This window comes from Rana temporaria, chromosome 9 (assembly GCF_905171775.1).
Source record: "Rana temporaria chromosome 9, aRanTem1.1, whole genome shotgun sequence".
Lineage (NCBI taxonomy): Eukaryota > Metazoa > Chordata > Amphibia > Anura > Ranidae > Rana > Rana temporaria.
In genome coordinates this window covers 111,974,236-111,998,022 of record NC_053497.1, presented here as the reverse complement: position 1 = coordinate 111,998,022, position 23,787 = coordinate 111,974,236, and the positions used below count along the sequence as shown (strand labels likewise).

Here is a 23,787-nt window from a genome sequence, read left to right as displayed (position 1 = left end):
TTACAAAAACTACTTTTGTGAGATACTGTGTGTGTGTGTGTGTATCTCTATCTATCTATCTATCTATCTATCTATCTATCTATCTATCTATCTACAGTGCCTTGCGAAAGTATTTGGCCCCCTTGAACTTTGCGACCTTTTGCCACATTTCAGGCTTCAAACATAAAGATATAAAACTATAATTATAATTATTTTTGAAGAATCAACAAGTGGGACACAATCATGAAGTAGAACGAAATTTATTGGATATTTCAAACTTTTTTAACAAATAAAAAACTGAAAAATTGGCGTGCAAAATTATTTAGCCCCCTTAAGTTAATACTTTGTAGCGCCACCTTTTGCTGCGATTACAGCTGTAAGTCGCTTGGGGTATGTCTCTATCAGTTTTGCACATCGAGAGACTGAAATTTTTGTCCATTCCTCCTTGCAAAACAGCTCAAGCTCAGTGAGGTTGGATGGAGAGCGTTTGTGAACAGCAGTTTTCAGTTCTTTCCACAGATTCTCGATTGGATTCAGGTCTGGACTTTGACTTGGCCATTCTAACACCTGGATATGTTTATTTGTGAACCATTCCATTGTAGATTTTGCTTTATGTTTTGGATCATTGTCTTGTTGGAAGACAAATCTCCGTCCCAGTCTCAGGTCTTTTGCAGACTCCATCAGGTTTTCTTCCAGAATGGTCCTGTATTTGGCTCCATCCATCTTCCCATCAATTTTAACCATCTTCCCTGTCCCTGCTGAAGAAAAGCAGGCCCAAACCATGATGCTGTCACCACCATGTTTCACAGTGGGGATGGTGTGTTCAGGGTGATGAGCTGTGTTGCTTTTACGCCAAACATAACGTTTTGCATTGTTGCCAAAAAGTTTGATTTTGGTTTCATCTGACCAGAGCACCTTCTTCCACATGTTTGGTGTGTCTCCCAGGTGGCTTGTGGCAAACTTTAAACGACACTTTTTATGGATATCTTTAGGAGATGGCTTTCTTTCTGCCACTCTTCCATAAAGGCCAGATTTGTGCAGAATGCGACTGATTGTTGTCCTATGGACAGAGTCTCCCACCTCAGCTGTAGATCTCTGCAGTTCATCCAGAGTGATCATGGGCCTCTTGGCTGCATCTCTGATCAGTCTTCTCCTTGTATGAGCTGAAAGTTTAGAGGGACGACCAGGTCTTTGTAGATTTGCAGTGGTCTGATACTCCCATTTCAATATTTTCGATTGCACAGTGCTCCTTGGGATGTTTAAAGCTTGGGAAATCTTTTTGTATCCAAATCCGGCTTTAAACTTCTCCACAACAGTATCTCAGACCTGCCTGGTGTGTTCCTTGTTCTTCATGATGCTCTCTGCGCATTAAACGGACCTCTGAGACTATCGCAGTGCAGGTGCATTTATACAGAGACTTGATTACACACAGGTGGATTCTATTTATCATCATTAGTCATTTAGGTCAACATTGGATCATTCAGAGATCCTTACTGAACTTCTGGAGAGAGTTTGCTGCACTGAAAGTAAAGGGGCTAAATAATTTTGCACGCCCAATTTTTCAGTTTTTTATTTGTTAAAAAAGTTTGAAATATCCAATAAATTTCATTCCACTTCATGATTGTGTCCCACTTGTTGTTGATTCTTCAATTTTTTTTTACAGTTTTATATCTTTATCTTTGAAGCCTGAAATGTGGCAAAAGGTCGCAAAGTTCAAGGGGGCCGAATACTTTCGCAAGGCACTGTATCTATCCTATCTATCCTATCTATCCTATCTATCCCAACAGGTGCTAAAAGGGGTGTGACCACATGTTAACATTGAACATTCTAAATGAACACTCTTACACAGCTATACATCCTTTCTAATACACTTTGCATAAAAACAGGGATTTTTCGTTCACACACACATTGCTGTGCATGTTTAAGCTGGCCAACTGCGTCAAAGTAATCCCTCTCTGGCCAGTCCCTACTCGAATCTAATCATTCACACTACCCTATAAAACATGGAAAGGGATTTCTCTGTGTAAACAGAAAAAAACACTGCGCTAACGTGTGAAATCAATTAAATAACCGTGTAAAATTGAAATAAAAAGCTGCCAGTATTAATTACTAAATACCATAGTAAACAAAAAAGCACAAAAAACAAGATAATACAGCGCTAATAACTCCACCAGAGATGAAGTAGAAAGACACCCAATATGTGGGAAATGAAATCTCCTTACCAGAGAAAAAGACCGGGCTTTCAACGGTCTCATAAGGTATGAGGATGTTTAAAGTCTTCCCTGAAAAGACTATTCCAGACACTGCTACTAACACCAGCATAAAAGCTCCAAGGGACAAGATCCTATTCAGATCCACTCCAGTTTAGCAATTGGCGTTGATGTATTCATAAAAATAAAGAATGGTGGGAAACCACATAGTGCATTACTGTGTAAAAATTAATTTTAATAAAAACAAGTGTGCACTTACAGCAAAGACTTGGTAAAATCGCATATGAGATATGGCGTGGAGAGGATGGCGCTTCCTCGACCCTCCGTTTGCTTCGTACCTCCGTTCGTCACGTGTCTCTCCGTCTAACGTGATGACGTCACTATGGCTAAGCTCCTCCTACGCGTTTCGTCGCAATACGGACGTCTACGGGGATAGGCTGCCTGAAGGCTGGTACGAAGTAAACGGAGGGTCGAGGAAGCGCCATCCTCTCCACGCCATATCCCATATGCGATTTTACCAAGTCTTTGCTGCAAGTGCACACTTGTTTTTATTAAAATCAATTTTTACACAGTAATGCACTATGTGGTTTCCCACCATTCTTTATTTTTATGAATACATCAACGCCAATTGCTAAACTGGAGTGGATCTGAATAGGATCTTGTCCCTTGGAGCTTTTATGCTGGTGTTAGTAGCAGTGTCTGGAATAGTCTTTTCAGGGAAGACTTTAAACATCCTCATACCTTATGAGACCGTTGAAAGCCCGGTCTTTTTCTCTGGTAAGGAGATTTCATTTCCCACATATTGGGTGTCTTTCTACTTCATCTCTGGTGGAGGATCTTTTCACGAGCAGATACTGTTGGTCACTTAAATTGGACTCAATTCACTGATTTTTTATGGACTATCTTTTCCACTTTACTAATTCATTTGGATGGGTCTGATATTTTGAATGTTATATTCTCAATTCACTTATTGTGTTCACTCTTAATATTTTTTTTGGCCATTTATTTCACATATATTTCTCACAGGTCAAGTTATTAGCGCTGTATTATCTTGTTTTTTGTACCCTATAAAACATGTCTTTGGGTGTAGGAGGAAACCAGAGTTCCCGGCGGAAAAACCCACCCAGGCACAGGGAGAACATGCAAACTCCATGCAGATAACATCCTGGTTGGAATAAGAAACCAAGGACCCAGTGCTGCAGGGCATGAGTGCTAATCACTATGCTACTGTGCTTCCCGTATTTAATAAGTACTTAACATACACAGAAAACATACACACAAAACTAACAATACCCTATAAAACATGTCTTTGGGTGTAGGAGGAAACCGGTGTTCCAGGCGGAAAACCCCTTCAGGCACAGGGAGAACATGCAAACTCCATGCAGATAATATCCTGGTTGGGATAAGAAACCAAGGACCCAGTGCTGCAAGGCATGAGTGCTAATCCATATGCTACTGTGCTTCCTGTATTTAATGAGGACTTCATGATGATCATCTGTCCATAATTCAGCAGCTGTAATTGTGGGAAGAGAAGAAACATGTATTAAGGGTTTCATAAAAGAAGTTAACCAGCAAAAAAAAAATTCTAAATAATTCTACCAGCTAACAAAACAATCACTGTCACCCAACAATAGTCAAGGCGGGCTGTTTTGGGAGAAAAGACACAAATCGGAATTAGCCAAGTCACACTTCGATCAGGCATGGCTTACCAGTTGCTGCTGAAATTGTTCCCTTATTCATCTCTGCTGGGTGTATGAATTTGTAAAGTTAGTGATTCACGATCAAAGTCCATCCTAACTGGTGGCTGTAGAGATGATAATAGTCCAGGGATGATAAAGGCCATCAGTCCATAATTTGGTACATCAAACGCTGACAGTAGGTGAGAGAAGAAAGGTTAGATCTTTCAAAGGGTTTCTTAAAGAAAATGTTCTTAATGAACAAAATAATTTCTAAATGTTTTTGCCAAATATTTAAAAACAATCACTAGTACTCATAAATAGTAAAAGTGATAGAAAAGACTAACAGATGTAGGACACTTACCCATATATGATGATTGACCCTGGCGCGGCAGAGTAGACATGTTCTGCTCTGCTCCATCCATCTGGTGATGCATTCATCGTGGAATTGGCAAGAACAGGGAGGTCTAGAGCTTTTGTCTTCCTCTTCTATTTCCAGTAAACAGACGCTGCATTCAGGCAGCTCATCGCTCTCCTGGTTACAAGGTGGAGTCTGGACACTCTCCGGTTCTGCCTGGTTCTGGTCAGACGTAGAGTCGTTTCTATCAGGGTTCTCATCTCTGCTGGAACTCTGGAGCATTTGTTCTTCAGGCTCACAGGTCCATATTAAAGTTCTGGTATGAGGTATGGGAGAATCTTGGCCTGCAAAAATAATAAAGTTTAGTAAATTAGAGATACTTTCCTCCTGTCTAATGCTAAAGACACGTTCCAAATGTTATTTCTTAACTTTACTTTTTTTTTTTCGTTTGTATAAAGTCACAGCGGTGACCTTGAGACATTGTACTCGGTAGTAGTAGAATGTCCTTTTATTGTATTCTGTATGTTACTAAATATATTTAGTATCCAATATGTAGAATACACCCTGTAACGGTCACCACTGTTTACGATTTTCCATTCCATCTGTGGCTGGGGGGATGAGCCAACTGCCCTAGCCCCCTGGAACTCCACATCATCCGCTTCAGCTTTGGGAATGGCAATCTTCAGATTTTCCACTGCCGATTCATCAGCCCGGATTTCACAGTTGTCATCTAAAAATTCCGCATAGTCCCAGGCAACGGGGGCCCCACCCTGCTGCTGAGCAGAGTCTAGCAGCTGTCTGTAGGTGATCTCCATCTCCCATTCCTGAATGGCCAGAAACTCCAAATCTTCCTGTAACCAGTGGCCTTCCGAGACATTCAATTTTTCCTCTCTGTGCTCCATTATGTCCTCCAAGCGCCACGCCTGGTCATCCCCGAAGTCAGGATCACTGGACATCCTCCATCATAGTCAAAGCCTTCCGTGGGGCTGTCATCCGCTGACCACGGGCACTCTTGGGCTACATACCACCGGAGGGCTCTGTAGCTTTCGTCCAACCGCATCTCTGCCCGGATCAGCCTGCTTAACTCAGCTGTCCACTCCTGCTTCAGTTGTTCCCCCAATAACGGCATTCGTGCGTCATACTGCAGCCAGTACCTTACATGGATGGAGGGGAGGACCTTCCCCTGGTGTTGCTGCTCAAGAGCTAGCGCTTCCTTCCAGAGTTGGCAACGAATCGCATCCGACCATCCCAGCAGGGCCTCCTCTGATACTGGTTCTCTGTGCTGTATCCGCATCTCTTGTAACCTCCTTCTGAATTCCTCTTCCATGGAGACTGGTATCTGTACCTCTCCTCTCTCTTCAGTTGGTGCTGCTGTGACTTATGCTGCTGCAGAACCTCTTTTATGTAGCCAAGTGGCATCCACAGCCGCTATAACCAGGTCTACGATCTCCGGTGGAGGATTAGGACCATACTGTGTCAGTCCTCGTTTAACAGCCCGATCAAAACTTTCTTCCTCGGGTGTCCTGTCTGTTACGCTGGGCCTTTCAGCTCTATCCATTTTGACAAGTTCTGCAATAATGTTCCTTTTCTTACGGTTGCTGGCCGGTCTGCCCCGGTTCTCCAGTAAGTCCATGAGGGAAGAGAGCTTCAGACGTTCATACTGTGTCTCCATTGTCCTGTGTCCTTGTAGCTGTTCTTCTGGCGATGGAACCATCTCACTGCTGTGCCACCACTGTAACTGTCACCGCCGTTTACGATATTCCATTCCATCAACCACGACAGCTTATCTGACACTCCAACCATCCAACAGACACGATCTATTCCATTCCTCAGAATAACCGAGACTCGCACAGCTCTGGTACTGGATTCAAAATGTATGAACACTTTTAATGGTATCTTAGCTTTCTTATATAATGTACAGCATGTTTCAGTTAATCACAGGGACAAAGAACTCTCCACCCACACAATGGGGCTTCAATCACATTTTTTTAGATAATGACATCCAGTTGAGATAATCATTAGTCATCCCCCAGACGTCCCGTCTCCGCAATTAGAGGAGGTAATTGCTACAGCTTGACAAGTCACATTCCACTACTAAACATAATTGACATGCTAATTCCCTACCCCTGAAAAGAGACATCTGACCTTTATGGACTGAATTAGCATCTCACAATGGAATGTCTAGGAGCAGCCCCAATTAACACCTCAAAAGCATGTGTCCTCACATTGAAGGAGACACTCTTATTGACCGGTTGGGGGTCAGAATGAAATCACCTGTAATTTGTCCAGATCTCCTGCAATACATGAATTATCAGTAATGTCCCATTTAATGTAATTTATAATTAATATTTCCCAGTCACCCTATGCCTAAAAGGGGCACAGGGTGACCCTAGACCCAAGAGTCATTAGTGACGCTGGCACAGGAGTACCCCCCATCCTTCAAAAGTCTCTGGGTGTCACGGGTCATTACGTTACACACCCCCCTCTGTAACTGCTGCTACAGATGTGTAGAGCAAGGAACTCCAGGGCAGGACAAACACAGGACAACTTTCTGCAATTCTAATTTTCATAATAAATATGATCATCAGCAGATGATATACTCATTTGTATATCTATATAGAGCAGTGGTCTCCAAACTGCGGCCCTGGGGCCAGATGTGGCCCTTTGCCTGCCTTTATCCGGCCCTTGGGGCACTATTCCTCTTGCTGTAATGAGGCACTTTTCGTCCAACTGACACCCAACAGCGAGGCATCATTTCTCCCCCTGACACCGATAATAGGGCATTATTCCTCCCCATGATACCAACGATGGGGCACTATTTCTTCCCCTAATACCAATATTCATGATGTTTATGCCCACTGATGGCAGGAAAATTTCCACTACTACTGGCCACTTGCCGGTCCCCCTAAAGTCTGAAGAACAATAAACTGGCCCTTTGTTTATAAAGTTTGGAGACCCCTGATATAGAGGATGAATTGATCACCATGTGTGTGGCGTTTTATTGCTTTCTGGGGAACCATTAGGGAGATTTCTTTTCACTCCACTTCACCTAGATTTCACTTTTGTGTGGACTGGCCCTTTAAGAGCTGCATGTTGTCTGGCAGCTAAGCAGACCATTTTAATAAATCAACAGCCATGATTCTTATGTCCGATACACACTGCAATTTCTTTTTTCCATTCAACCCAGCAGGTTGAAAAAAAAAAACTGACAGACCTCCCCTGCTGTGCTATTGTTTTCTGACATGGGGACCCCAACATTCCTTCTAACGATTGGCTTCTTTGGTACAGACTGCTGTACACACTGACCGAATGTCCGGTTCCTGCTGAATGGTTATAAAGCTATTCTTCATTTTGTAACCAACCCAAGATTCCTTCACACAGCAGAAGGCTTTTTTTCTGCTAACGCAACAAAAATTGTATTAATATTTTACCTGGAAATACTTGTAAAGTTGGCTCTTCGTTGTCAAAGCTGATGGAAAATGAGGCCCGGCTGGCCCAGAGTGATCCAGGGACCATTATATTCAATATGACAATTGTACACTGTAACGGAATGGCCCGTGACACCCAAAGACTTTGTGAGGATGGAGGATACTCCTGTGTCAGCGTCACTGATAACGCTTGGATCTGAGTCCACTCTGTGCCCTTTGGGCATGGGGTGGCAAGTGAATCATAATTCATGTATTACATGAGATGGGATATCACTGATAGTTCGTATTGCAGGATTTTGAGACACTGCAAGATGTTGGTTAATTGTGACCCCAACCGGTCAATAGTGACTCTTCTCTCTGTGAAGACTGTTAATATGTTAAATAAGGCTAGCTTTTGAAAGGCCTTTAATTGTGTGATAACACTGTCTAAAACCTATTGATGCTCAGAGGTGTGAATAGGTGTCAAGCTGTATGCGGAGACGAAACGTCTGCCTAGGAAACTCAGTGTGTGAAGGTGTTTTGTTGTTATTAATTAAGGAATGTTTAGTAATTACCCTTAGTGTGTGATTGGGGGGGGGGAGATATCATTGTTGCTTTAATGCCTTGTACTGTATAAAAAGCTGAGAAGAAACCATTAAAGTATCATTACATTTGGAACAAGCACAGAGCTGTGTCTTGATTCTGGGCAAATGAAATGGGATCGGGTCCTGTCGGTTGGAGTGTAGATAAGCTGTCTTGGATGTGATGGAAGGTTGTAAACGGTGGTGACCGTTACATACACTATATGTGAAAAGAGAGAAAATACATTTATTAAAAGTTTCCCAAAAGTAAAAATTCAGAAACCACTAAAGTTTGTTTTTAATTAGCTGGAGAAAATTATATAATCACCTTTATCAGTATTGAAAATGTGGGAGAAAAAAACAGGTATTAGACACTTACCATCATATGCCAAGGGAATCTTTCCTGGCAGATGGGACAGGTGGAATCATTCTCCTGTGCCCTTTTAGTGAGGCAAACGGCATCAAACTGGTGAGAGCAGGGTAGCTTGCGAATTTCTGCTTCCTCCTCCAATTGTTGTTGTCATACTCTGCAAGCAGGATGCTCCTCCCTCTGCTGATCATGAAGATGGGTGCTCTGGATGCTCCCCGGATCTTGCTGGTTCCAATCGTCCTCAGGAGGCGTGAATTCCATTGGAACATCAGGGTCCCAATGTCTCTGGCGCAGCTGATGGGGGCTCTGGATGCTCCCCAGAGCTGACTGGTTCTGGTCGACCTCAGGAGGCATGAATACCATTGGAACGTCAGGGTCCTGCTGTCTCTGCCGCAGCTGAGTTCCGTATCTCTGGGAGATGTCGTGGTTGTGACGTCTCCGGTGAAACTGATTTTGAGTTTCTCTGTCCCGCAGTGGGGATCTTGATCTTCTCCTTTTGAGGTATTGGAGAATTTCGCCCTGCAATAACAGTAAACAAGATCAGGGTTTGACAAATTTGCTTGGAATCTAGGAGCCAGCTAAAAAAGTTAGGAGCCAGAAAACGCGCCCCGTCCCGACGAGCTCGCGCGCAGAAGCGAACACATACGTGAGTAGCGCCCGCATATGTAAACGGTATTCAAACCACACATGTGAGGTATAGCCGCGATCGTTGGACCTCCTCTGTAACTCAAAACATGCAACCTGTAGATTTTTTTAAACGTTGCCTATGGAGATTTTAAAGGGTAAAAGTTTGTCGGCATTCCACGAGCGGACGCAATTTTGAAGCGTGACATGTTTGGTATCAATTTACTCGGCGTAACATTATCTTTCACAGTATTAAAAAAAATTGGGATAACTTTACTGTTGTCTTATTTTTTAAATAAAAAAAGTGTATAAAATAAAAAAAGATTTAAAAAAAAAAAAAAAAAAGTGTCATTTTCCCCCAAAAAAGTGCGCTTGTAAGACCGCTACGCAAATACGGCGTGACAGAAAGTATTGCAACGATCGCCATTTTATTCTCTAGGGTGTTAGAATAAAAAATATATATAATGTTTGGGGGTTATAATTAGAGGGCAGTGAAAATAGTGAAACATGACATATTAGAATTGCTGTTTAACTTGTAATGCCAACGGCCACCACCAGATGGCGCCAGCTGACAGATGGAAGAGCTTGGGACTTCACAAGGCCGCAAAGCCGCGGCCTCAATTACCGGCCACCACGGGCCCACCGCGATCGCGTGGCGGGGGCGCACGGAGACACAGGATCCTGTGCCTCTGTGCGCCCCCACCGCGCGATTCTCTCTCTCCCTCCTACTTCTAAATGGATCTATCCAAGTTATCTATAAAGTGCGGCTCTCTATCTCTACTTATTCTCTCTCTCTCTCACGTCGGACTGATCTCTAGCTACTGGTCTAAATTATTCTCCCCTCTCTAGGGTGGGCATCCCATTCTACTCAAGAAAGAAGAGAGGATGCGCCAATCTAAGTGCAGCAGAATAGAAAATGTGTAGAAAAAACGCTGATCTGATTAGATTGTCGTTTCCTGCTTCCCCGTGGCTCCCAGGGACACTGGAATTCCATCACACCCAGCTCTCTTGTCTGCCGAGGATTTTGGTTTGGGACCAGGGATCGCTGAGCACCCTTAGTGACACCGGACCCTGCACTACTTATATGCCTTGTATCTCCCCTGTTTTGTGAGTAGCCATTTGGCTGTATGTTATACACCTTTTTATTAAATTTTCTATTCTGCTGCACTTAGATTGGCGCATCCTCTTTTCTTTCTTGCATACATTTCAGAGCCTGCTTCCGCTTTAGGGTTGCTGCCGCTAGTGCTGTACTTGTCTTTGGACTATAGATTGGATCAATATTGGACATTGGACTATACTCTAGCATTCATTAATTTATTTATGGACTATATAATACCATCTTATTGACTACTGTTGTTTATACCCTAATAATCGTGCTCCTTCTTACCATATTTTTTCTATTTATCCCATTCCACAGTGTTTTAAATTTATTAAAATTACTGCATCTAGTTAGAACCACCTTTTCCTTCCACACTGTCGTATTTATCACATTAACCCATTCCACTGATGTAGGTGCTTTCTGTAATTGCCAGTTATGTGCTATCAATTTTCTAGCCTTGATTAGGCACCATATGACCACTACTGTGATGCCCCTTTGCTCATGTCTCTCCTCTATACACCCCAATAAGCAAACTCTGGCCTCTGGTTTCAAAACAACCACAAAGGTTGTATTTATAATATCTAATACCTTGTCCCAGTATCTATATAATTTCGGGCATTTCCACATCATGTGTATAAGGTCTCCTGTCATTTGACACCTAGGGCATTTGTCATCTAGTTTCCTTCCAAACATGTGTATCCTCTTTGGGGTGTAACAAGCTCTATGCACTAAAAATAGATGGGATACTCTCTGTGACAGGGTGAGCGACACCGATGTCCCTAACTCCAGTATCCGTTCCCATTGTTCAGTTGTTATAGGGCCTACATCCTCCTCCTATCTTTGTTTATTTTTTCCCAGCCTCTCTCCCCTTGTGGATCTAACTCTAATCTGCGTGTATAGTTCTGAATTAAGGCCTTTAGAAACCCCTGGCTTAATTAGCCGTTGAAGATGGGAAATTTTGTGCCATCTCACCGGGTGCACCTTAAATTGGGTTTGGAGGGCGTGTATAGAACAGAGAATTTGGAATGGCATATTCTCTACTCAGTTCTGAAAAAGATTTCAATGTATTACCTTCATATAATTGCGCCAGTCTAGTTATACCTAGCTTTTCCCATTCTTTTAACTTCCCCATGGCTAGAATTTCTTGCAGGTATTTATTTTCCCAGAGTGGGGAATATTCCGTTGGCCCCTTATACCCCAAAGCTAACTTGCCTGCCTGCCATATTCTTTTAACCATCCTTAATGTTGGATTTTTAACAGGGAAAGAATCAGCCTCCAGGGTTTCTATTATAGAGTTATGTGGGGACCCCATTAACATTTTCCCACTGGCACTCCCTCCTCCTTCTATAGTGCTTCCCCCCAGATGCTGTAATTGTGCCGCTAAAAAATAGCTGTGAGGGTGTGGGACGGCCAGACCTCCCTTATTTATTGGCAGTTGTAATGTTTGAAGACTGATCCTCACCTTTACCTTCTTCCAAATTAATTCCCTAAAGAGGGTCTCTATTTTTTTGAACCAAGCTTCACCTATCCATACTGGAGAGTTATGGAGCACGTAAAGCAGTTGTGGCATCCAAATTATCTTGATAAGATTACTTCATCCGGCCACCGATAGAGGAAGTCGTCCCCAGATATCAGCTTTATGTTTAAACTTAGCTAAAAGTGTCTCTAAGTTGTTACTAATGTATTGTAATGGGTCTCGTGTTACCACTATCCCCAGATACTCCATTCTCTCCACTATTTTTAATTGGGGAATTCCTTCAAAAACGACATTGCCTACTGGGTCCACTGGCAAAAGTGCAGACTTTTCCCAGTTTATCACCAGGCCCGACAGTCGTCCAAATGCCTCCACTATCTGCACTGCCATTTTTAAAGATGTTGTAGAGTCACCTAAGAAAAGCAGGATGTCATCCGCATAAAGTGCGTTTTTTTTTTCCTCTCCTGCCCTTCTCTGGAATCCTTGTATGCCCTGCGTGGATCTAATAGCAATTGCTAATGGTTCTATTGCCAACGCAAAAAGAAGGGGGGACAGCGGGCATCCCTGCCTTGTCCCCCTTTCTAGCCTAAACGTCTGTGAGTATTCATTAATAATTTTTATTTTTGCGCTTGGGGATAAATAAAGTGTTTTTACCCATTTAATAAAAACAGAACCAAACGCAAATTTCTTCAAAACATGCCAAAGATAATCCCACTCTAGGCTATCAAAAGCCTTAGTAGCGTCCAAAGATAAGATGGACCTGTCGCCTGTATTCTCAGTTGGCATCTGTAGGTTCAAATACAGCCTTCTGATGTTGCCACTAGTAGATCTATTCCAGATAAATCCGGACTTATCCGGATGTATGAATTTCTGAATATGTTTATTTATCCTAGCCGCCAACACCCTGGCCAATATTTTAACATCTGAACATAGCAATGATATCGGTCTATAGGATGATGTATCTATTTGATCTTTCCCTTCTTTCTGGAGCACTATTATGGTGGCTTCTGTCATTGAGGCAGGCAGCCTCCCGCTTCTATTGCCTAATTCAGCACCTTTAATTGTTCCGGGAGCAACACCTCCCCATACCGTTTATAAATCTCTACTGGTAGACTGTCTGACCCAGAGGACTTTTGGTTAGACATCCCCTTCACTGCCTGTTGCAGTTCCTCTAAAGTTATTGGGGCTTTCATTTCACTTCTGTTTTCCCCTGTTAAGACTGGTGTTTCTATTCCCCCTAGGAACTCATCCATTTGTGACATCTCATCCACTCTTTTTGATTTATATAGGTCCTGATAATATGTCACAAATGTATCCAATATTATGGGTGTCTGAGAGGATATCTCACTCCCCAACATCCTAACTGCGGGGATACTAGAAGGGGCCGAATTGGTTTTAGCTAGAAGGGCCAGTGTATGACCTACACTCTCCCCCCTCCGCAAAGGCACTCTGCCTTTGGAAAAGGCGCTTGTTCTCCACTGTCCTATTGACTGCCATCTTATACTCAGGTTGTTTCTCAAGCCATTTCCTTTGTTTTATCAGGGTTGGGTCCTCCACATATCATTTTTCTGCCTCCAACACCTCTTTCCTATTTTTCTCTTCCCATTCCCTGGAGTTTCTCTTAATCTTGGCCACCTGTTGAATGAATACTCCCCTAAGGAAGGCCTTCAGGGCGTCCCAAATCACTCCCTCCGGTGCTGTCCCTGAATTAAAGTCCAAAAACTCTCTCAATTTTCTACCTATCTCCTCCGGTTTTCCCATAATTTCCAACCAGAAGGGGCTCATTCTCCAATTGCTTAGAGAACGCCTTTTCCCCACACTCAGCGTCAGCACCAGTGGAGAGTGATCCGACACCCCTCTTGGATAATAAACAATTTTACAGATTAACTGCAGGCTTACCCAGTTTCCTAGGGCCATATCTATTCAAGATAATGTGAAGTATGAACTCGAGAAACAGGAATACTGCCACTCATCTGGGTATCTTGTTCTCCAAATGACACACCATCCCACCTCCTCCAAAAACTGTGTTAAGTGTCCCTCTCCCCTCCTATCAGTCTGTGTCCCTGGTGGGAATCTATCCATAGTTCTATTCAATACTACATTAAAATCCCCTACCACTATTACTGGAATATTTACCACAAATTCCAATAATTTATTCAGAATCTCCATTTTAAAAGGTGGAGGGATATAGATGTTAGCCAGTACATATGGTTAATTTTCTATTAAACAATGCAAAAAAATATAGCAACCCAATTCATCTATTCTGAGCTCTTTGCATACAAAAGACATTCCCTTTTTTACCATTATACTCACCCCCCTAGCATAGGAGGAGTGAACCGAATAGTACTGACATTGATATTTTTTATTAGATAATTTTAACTTTGTTTTCTTTGTTAAATGAGTCTCTTGTATACAAACTAGTTCCACCCCATACCATTCAAACGTGGAAAAGATTGCAGCTCTTTTAACTGGGTCACCCATCCCCCGAACATACCAGGAACCTATATTAAGCGTCTTAGGCCGCATCCCAAGAGAAGAGACACAATAATAATTAAAAAAAAAAAAAAAGAAGAAGAAAAGCACCTAACAGAGGGAGGCCCATTTGGGCTCCAAAAATTACCAGATCAAGTGAAAGAGAGTACTGCATCTGATCATAACAAAGGAAAAGCAATTCTACCGACATACTAGCAAAAGAAAGACGCATAAAAAAAGAGATGCCCACTTGAACTTCAAGGGATACCAGATCAAGTGAAAAAAAATACTGCATCCAATCATGGCAAATAAAAAACGCTACTGAACTGACAGATGAAAATTCCTTAATAACTGGAAAGAAAAATGGGAATAGAAAAAAAAGAAAAGCCAGAGGAGGACATTTGATTCCTTGCCCTCTAGCTACTTTCCTCCATCGCTGCCCCATATCCATCAGAAAATTCCCTTTTTTAAATATATATTTAAAAAAATATAGGTGTCCCCTAGGTTTCTTAAACTAAACTTCTCACTCCCACTTGTGCTTGAAATGTGATGTTCGTGATTTTTTGCAACTTTACCCCTGCCTCCCACCCCTTAAACCAATCCACAAACTCCCTCCCCTGCCTATCTAGGCCAACCCTAGGGGCTATACTTGTGACCAGTACCTGCCAACCCTCCCTTACATACTCCTCAATCTCCATAACCACTTATAACCATACATATTTCTTCCTGCTGTCCCCCCCTCCTCCCTTTCTAAAGAGAAAAAAAAAATATGTGTACATCAAAAAACTTCTTGTTGATATATACATTTATGCCCGGATTCACAGAGACTTACGCCGACGTATCTTTAAATACGCCGCGTAAGTCCATGGATGCGCCGTCGTATCTATGCACCTTATTCTTGTAATAAGATACGCCTGCATTCTGGCTTCCTACGACCGACGTAAGTCTCCTACGCCGTCGTATCTTGGGTGCATATTTACGCTGGCCACTAGGGGCGCTTCCGTTGATTTACGTGTCGAATATGTAAATGAGCTAGATACGCCAATTCACGAACGTACTTGTGCCCGTCGCAGTAAGCTAACTTAGGGAGCAAGTGCTTTGTGAATACTGGCCTTGCCTCTCTATTTTACGTTGGCGTAGCGCAAATGAGCTGCGCTACGCTCCGCTCAAATGTACGCCGCTCTACCTGAATCTGGCTATTAGTGCTTAAAAGTGACTCCCCATCCCCATTCCACCCCTTATATATTTGATTGCATTGAGAAGAGAAAAAAAAATCCTTTTCCTTTTCTTTTTTCCTTTTAAATGTGATAAATTAAATTTAGGATGCCACCCCCTCCCTCCCCCTCCAAAAAAACAAAAAAAAAGGGGGGTTCTTTTCTTCTTTTCCTTTTTATATATGTCCCCAAACACTTTTTTCTATCTCAAAAGGTGACGAAAAAGCATTTTCGCCAAAAGTGTCTCTAAACCAGTTCTCAAGAAAACTTATGGGGTGAGTGCCCTCACTCCGTCCTGGGAGACCCACCACCTTTATGTTGTTTCTACGTAGCCTGTTCTTGATTTCATCAAGTTTGAATGCCTGCCACCCCATTTGTTCCTTCATGGCCTTCATCTCTTGTTTTAAGGGGTGCACCTCATCTTCCACTTGACTCAATCTCTCCTCTACTGCTGTTGTCTTTAACATCATTCTCTGCAGTTTCTGATTTATTGACACTAGCTCTTCCTTAATTTCTTTTATCTGATCTGATAAATTACACAATGACCCTCTGCATGCGTTTACGACACTTAGTATTTCTTTCAATGTCGGCTCTCCCTCCACCATGGAATCAACTACTGTAGCCTTTGCAGGAGTTTCTATAGGAGCTGTTGCAGGTACAGTGACATACCCAGAGATTTCTCCCGTGGGGCCCTTTTTACTTATCGTTTTTGGGGTTGATGTAACTTGACCATATCTTTTCCTGTCTGCCGATGCTCCTCCTTGGGTTTTTGCCTGTGCTTGTTGAAATGGGGTCCCCTTACCTGGCGACTTTGCCGATTCATGTGCAAACCGCTCCAGTTTAGCTGCTGCAGCTGCTGCCTGCGTTGCCTTCTCTTTTGCTGACCACGTTATCGGGGGACCCTCACTCTCCAAGTTAGGGCTCTTTCACACGTCAGTTCAGTTTTTTAGATCAGTTTTTTTTCATCAGTTGATCCGTTTTTCCATCAGTTTTTTTCGTCCGTTTTTGTCTGTTTTTTGTCCGTTTTTCATCAGTTTTTCCATCCGTTTTTTTTTGGGGGGGGGCTTTTTACATACAGTGCCTGCCGCCGAGAATGTGTTTTTAGCACGACAGCATCGCGCTGATTCTCGGCGACAGGGTGCCGACATCTTGCACTCGCTGGAATAGTAAAAGCACATTCCAGCAAGCACGTCATAGAAGCGATGGGAGATCCGACTTGGATTCCCGCCAATTCTACACGAGTGCGGCGTTTGGTATGAATCCTGAGGGGGAAGTCCCCACCGGATTTTAAATAAAAATCCGGCATGGGTTTCCCCCTCGGGAGCATACCGGGCCCTTAGGTCTGGTATGGGTTGTAAGGAGACCCCCCCTACGCCGAAAAAACGGCATAGCGAGTCCCCCTACAATCCATACCAGACCCGTATCCAAAGCACGCTACCCGGCCGGCCAGGAAAGGAGTGGGGACGAGCGAGCGGCCCCCCTCCTGAGCCGTACCGGGCTGCATGCTCTCAACATGGGGGGGTTGGGTGCTCTGGGGCAGGGGGGCGCACTGCGGCCCACCCACCCCACAGCACCCTGTCCCCATGTTGATGAGGACAGGGCCCCTTCCGGACAACCCTGGCCGTTGGTTGTCGGGGTATGCGGGCAGGAGGCTTATCAGAATCTGGGAGCCCCCTTTAATAAACATAGGAGAAGACCCCCGGATAGCGGAAGAAGAAGCACACCACCCCCCGCCGAAGACGTCGGAGGAAACCCGCCGGGGGGGGCGCTTTTATAAAAGCGACCCCCCCCGGCGGTGGAAGAGAACCAGACGGCGGCGAAGAAGAGCGGCCCCCACCCGAAGACGTCAAAGAAGAAGCCCCCCCTGGTGAAAGAGCTAATAAAGAAGACAGGGGGGGGCCTCCGGAGCAGACTAATAAATTATTTTAAAAACCCTTGTGTTGTGTTTATTAACTTTAACTTTTTGCCTCCAGGTGAATGGGTAGGGGTACGATGTACCCCATATCCATTCACTTAGGGTGGGGGGCCGGTATCTAGGGGGCCCCCTTATTAAAGGGGGCTCCCAAATTCCGATAAGCCTCCCGCCCGCATACCCCGACAACCAACGGCCAGGGTTGTCGGGAAGGGGCCCTGTCCTCATCAACATGGGGACAGGGTGCTGTGGGGTGGGGGGGGGCCGCAGTGCACCCCCCTGCCCCAGAGCACCCAACCCCCCCATGTTGAGGGCATGCAGCCCGGTATGGCTCAGGAGGGGGGGGGGGCGCTCGCTCGTCCCCACTCCTTTCCTGGCCGGCCGGGTAGCGTGCTTTGGATACGGGTCTGGTATGGATTGTAGGGGGACCCCCTACGCCGTTTTTTCGGCGTAGGGGGGGTTCTCCTTACAACCCATACCAGACCTAAGGGCCCGGTATGCTCCCGAGGGGGGAACCCATGCCGGATTTTTATTTAAAATCCGGCGGGGACTTCCCCCTGAAGATTCATACCAAACGCCGCACACGGCGTTGGCGGATCGGATGGTAAACGGATCATCCGTTTTTCGTCCGTTCCGTTTTTTTGACGGAAGAAAAATAGGGTTTTCTTCCGTCCAAAAAAACGGAAATTAACGCAGACGGATGCTAACGGACGTTAGCGGATGCTCATCCGCTAACGGACGTTAACCCATAGGGAAGCATTGCGGTCCGTTAACGGACGTCCAAAAAACGGACGAACGGAACGGACGTGTGAAAGAGCCCTTAGACTGTTCCTCCTTTTTCCCCTTTGATAACATCCCTTGCCCTGTGTTCAAATCGCTTTTAAAATCCTACTCTCTCTCTGCTTATATCTTGTTATTAAACCAGGTAAAAAGCTATTAGGGGGTAGAGGGCTGGTTCAGGCTAGATTAAATTTCTACTTGCAGGCAGCACCACAGTTTAACACACTTCAGTTCTTAATTATATAAGTGCCCAAGTGTTCATATACACCTAGCTTGATAGCAGATACGAGGACCATTGAGCACACAGATCACAATACTAGAAAGCATGTAGTTTACTGTTCTTCTGTGTGCTTGCGATAATAGTTTTGCGAAATGGAAACCTCTCACCCATTCATGGTATGCAGTTCCATAGGTGCCGAGGCAAAGGCAATCACTTCTCCTCTAGCGCCATTTCTCCCTTCCTCCTTCCGAAGCACAAAGCGAGGGGGGCCTCTCACACCTTCGTTGTCACTCTCAGCAACCCGCCGGATCTCTATCCCTAAGTGGGGGAGGGAGTATATCGTGGTGGCCTCACACCCCACCGCCAATACTTCCCAGTCAGCTTCACCAGAGGGGAGGGGGAGAAAACCAGCTCGCTCCCGCATTCCCGCCGACACCACAGCCTGAGAAGGGGGGAGCCCGATTCCTCCAAGCACCGCACACCGCCATCTCCGACCTCCGAATCTCCAGATCACACACCACCGGACACCAGGTTAGATCACTCAGGCACCGCTGCAAACACAACCGGCTCACCCCGCCACCAATCCCGGGCCAGCAGCCGGTTCGTCCGTAAGCCCAGCGTCCAGGGAGTAATCAGGGGTAGTCAGGGGGTAATCAGAGTTGATTTGGGAGAGGTATCATGTGTATATACATATGTACACATCCATAAAAATTTAAGCACAAAAGTTGACCAGAAGAAATTTGCAATTACAGCTGTCACAACACCCATAGACCAAATTTTTTATATATATATATATATATATATATATATATATATATATATATATATATATATAATTTTTTTATATATTTTTCTTATACCCTGGACCATAGTAAAGCATTTACGTAAACATGTATTGTTTAGGTCCCATGCACATGGACGAATCTGCCCACACAGTGCAAAAAGCGAGGCGCAGTTCAGCACCCGGGGGGCACAGGGTGGTGCGCACAATCCGCTACCATCAGCCGGTTAAGATCAAGCAGTGACTGGCTGAAATGGGCAGCAACTGTTTTCACATTTGAGCAGCACTCGCATGCAGGGGCCTTATGCATGTCAGAATGTATGCCCCAAAAGCAGAAGGCCTGTGTCCGGGGCATACAACCCTGAATGTAAATACTGTTTGGAAGTGGGTACAGACACTTTCTGGCTATCGGCAGGCCGTATGCACCACGTGTGCCCTCAGGTGCCAAAACACCCACGGTTCCCATGGGCAGATGCATCCACGCGCATGAGCCCCACAAGGCAGCTTTTTACTTTTTGTGGCAGAATAGGAATGTCCTATATTGTGTATATGCACATTGATACAGCACAAGCAGAAAAAGTGTCCATTTTATTGACGACATGAGAACATTAATATGTATATTTATTGTACCCTGAACTATAGCCTAGCATTTAAAATAAACATGTATTGTTTTAAGATAGCGTCTTACTTTTGTGGCAAATAAGGAAAAGTCTTGCATTGTTTTTGTACATTCTGCCATTGATGCTGATTTTTAATCATCTGTTAAAAAAAAGATAAGGCCAAAATAATGTGGGAAGTGTGGAAACCCACACTGACTAATCGGGGTTCATCTCATGGACATCTGTGTAATAAAATACTGTTGGTGTGGTTTTTGGACATTGTGTGAAAAAAGAAACACACATAGGAGAGATATATGCGCTACAAACCCCTATATGATAAAGGCCATTTTCCCCAGTGGGGCTTTGTACAGCAATGTAAACATGATCGAAGAAATGTTTGTTAAATAATGGTATACAATATATTTATTTGAGAGTTGTCAAATGTCACAATTAATTACAATGAATAAAACATGTAAACCGGTCTGGCCAGATAAAATCCTGCATAGTAATCGATTATGAAATGAATCGATTAGTTGTTGATTAATCGATTAATTGTTTCGGCTCTTTTGGTGACGTAGACTTCATTGCTGGTGGTAATTACGTTGCGGATCTCGTATTCATGCTTCTTGTCGGGCCGGTTCACCAGCAGATCCTTGATGGTCTCATTATAGATTTCGAGAAAACTGGCTGTGAACTTGTACTGCATAATATATATATAGATAGATGGCGCATAACCAGGAGAGCACAGTCAATAATAGAAAAGTACATATATCATAAGGTCCATGTCAATAACAAAAAATGAAGAATGAATGAATGAATCAATAGTCCAATATAAGTCCAATAGCACTTTAGTGGCAGCAAAATCCTGAAGCAGAAGCAGACTCTGAAAGATATGTATAAACAAAAAGAGAAAATGCGCCAACCTAAGTGCAGTAAGTGGGTATTTAATTCAAGTAATTTGCACAGTAAAAATGGCTACTCACAAAACCAGTGTTAACACAGGCATGTAATTGAAGAAGCGGCTGGTCCGGTGTCACAACGTGTCATCAACAGTACAACAGGCTGGTCTCATATCCTGGTCCCCTGGGTGATGAAAATAAAGGTCCAAGGTGTTCGGGAGCCTTTGGGGAACCCCAGAGAGTACAGGAGCCGTGGATGCTGATACAGCATCCACGGCTCCTGTACTCTCTGGGGTTCCCCAAAGGCTCCCGAACACCTTGGACCTTTATTTTCATCACCCAGGGGACCAGGATATGAGACCAGCCTGTTGTACTGTTGATGACACGTTGTGACACCGGACCAGCCGCTTCTTCCATTACATGCCTTCAGCTCTTCTGCACTGGTGAAAATCTGCTGAATGGCCCGAGGGATCACCCCCATGGTCTCCAAAGAGAGAGGTTTTCTGGACCCTCCATGGTGTATGTTTTCCCGCTGCCAGTCTGTCCATATGCAAATATGCACACCGGGTACCCATCAAGAGCGGACTGGACCAGCAATGAAATCTCCTCGAATAAGGGTGCCTGGTCGGTGGGAAAACACAGTCAAAGTTAAAGTCCTATTTCACAGATTGGTTCCTCTCTCTGCCAATGTGGGGCTCCTCCACCTTTGTTAAAACAATGGCTTTCTCATCATTAGGAGAGAAGGTGATGTTTCCAGCAGGAAGGGCCTTCTCAGATTGGAGGATGGGCCTTACATGGCAAAATACACGTATGTTGCCCTTAAGCTCCTGGACGGTGTTATGTAACCTCCTCCGCTCAGTCTCCAATGCATACACTTGTGTATCCCGCTCTTCCATGGTGTGTTTCAGGGAAGAGATCTGTGCACTCTGATCACTTGCAAATGCTTTCAGTGTGGAGTTTTCTCCCTCCAGACAAATCAGTATTTGCTCCTTATGCTTTAGCTGTTCTGTGAGATTATGACTTGTCTCCCGCAACTTTTGTACAGTATATTTCTCATTAGCCAGCTCGGTTTCCTGTCTCTGGCAAAGGCCAGTCAGTCGCTGAACCTCTCTCTCCAAGTTCTCTAGCTTCTGCTGTTCGGACTGCAGCTTTGATTCTAAGGTTCTTACCTGTTGGCTGAGATCGGTGTTATTATTACTCAGCGTCTCCGCCTGCTTCGCAAGTTGCTTCTTGGTGTTTGCAAGACAAGCATTCTCTCCGGAGAGGGACTGCACCTTTCCCTTGTAAGAAGTCACTTTGTCTCTCATATCATTGACCTGACCCTTTAAATCCCAGGCTGCACACTTCTTTGCGCCTGCTGTCTGAGCGGGTGCTGGTACAGTCACTTTGGGTATGGCTGCTGCAGCTGTAGCTAATAAGTTTGCTCTGTTTCTTGAATTCATTACTACAAGAGACTGCCGACCGATTACTTGAGGTTTCGGTAAAGCAACTGCAGGAGCCACGCTGGGCCTGGTGGTGGCAATGCTCGCTGCCACCCGAACTGTCGATGGGACTGCTTCTGGGGATGAAGGTATCGGACGTTTCCTTGACATCTGCTCCTGGTTCTCATCGCACAGCTGCCTCTTCCTGTTGGGTGGGACAGGCAGACGGGACATCTTGAGGGATTGCGGTTGCTTCTTTTGTAATGAAGTCTCCATATATTTGGAATCCCTTCCGCTCCGATTCGTTAACCAGCCAGCCTTCCCTCCACCCAATATTTTTAATATCCAAAAATAGAGAATAACCCCCCCTCTGTAACTGCTGCCACAGAAGTGTGAAGGGAGGAGCTCCAGTCTAGAGAATCTCCTGCACTATACCTAATACAGGACATAAATATGCAAATTTCCTATAATTCTAACCAGATTTCCAGCATAAATATGATTGCCAGTAAAATATATAATAGGAAGCTCTATTATATGAGAGGTATGTTAGGAGGGTGTATTTATCTGTATTGTTAGCAGAGGTTCCTCGAGACCTAAACATTATTTCCAGGCTTCCTTGGGAGCAAAAATGTTGAAAAGAGCCGATCTAAAACATTAAATGATTTATTATTTCACCTGTGTGATTGCTCTGTAATAAGGATCTGCATAATATCTTATATGAAATATTACATCCATAATACGTTAGGGTGACCACATTTCCAAACTGCCATTCAGGGACACCCCCCCCCCCCCCAAAAAAATACGTTTTTTTACATATTTTTTTGCCAGTTTTGGGGGCAGGGGCGTATCATGAAATCAGCGGGCCCGTGACAGGGGACTGGGTGACAGGGGACTGGGTGACAGAGGGCTGGGTGACAGAGGGACAGGGTGACAGAGGGACTGGGTGACAGAGGGACTGGGTGACGGAGAGCTGGGTGACGGAGAGCTGGGTGACGGAGAGCTGGGTGACGGAGAGCTGGGTGACGGAGAGCTGGGTGACAGAGGGACAGGGTGACAGAGTGACTGGGTGACAGAGTGACTGGGTGACAGAGTGACTGGGTGACAGAGTGACTGGGTGACAGAGTGACTGGGTGACAGAGTGACTGGGTGACAGAGGGACTGGGTGACAGAGGGACAGGGTGACAGAGTGACTGGGTGACAGAGTGACTGGGTGACAGAGGGACAGGGTGACAGAGTGACTGGGTGACAGAGTGACTGGGTGACAGAGGGCTGGGTGACAGAGGGACAGGGTGACAGAGTGGCTGGGTGACAGAGGGACTGGGTGACAGAGTGACTGGGTGACAGAGGGACTGGGTGACAGAGGGACTGGGTGACAGAGGGACTGGGTGACAGAGGGACTGGGTGACAGAGGGACTGGGTGACAGAGTGACTGGGTGACAGAGTGACTGGGTGACAGAGGGCTGGGTGACAGAGGGACAGGGTGACAGAGTGACTGGGTGACAGAGTGACTGGGTGACAGAGGGCTGGGTGACAGAGGGACAGGGTGACAGAGTGGCTGGGTGACAGAGGGACTGGGTGACAGAGTGACTGGGTGACAGAGGGACTGGGTGACAGAGGGACTGGGTGACAGAGGGACTGGGTGACAGAGGGACTGGGTGACAGAGTGACTGGGTGACAGAGTGACTGGGTGACAGAGGGCTGGGTGACAGAG

At 44.8% G+C, this 23,787-nt stretch overlaps 1 pseudogene; it reads right to left on the bottom strand.

Moving 5' to 3' along the window:
• Nucleotides 1-20,824: 20,824 nt before the first annotated feature.
• Nucleotides 20,825-22,498, bottom strand: LOC120914577 (annotated as a pseudogene).
• Between the last annotated feature and the right edge of the window lie 1,289 nt (nt 22,499-23,787).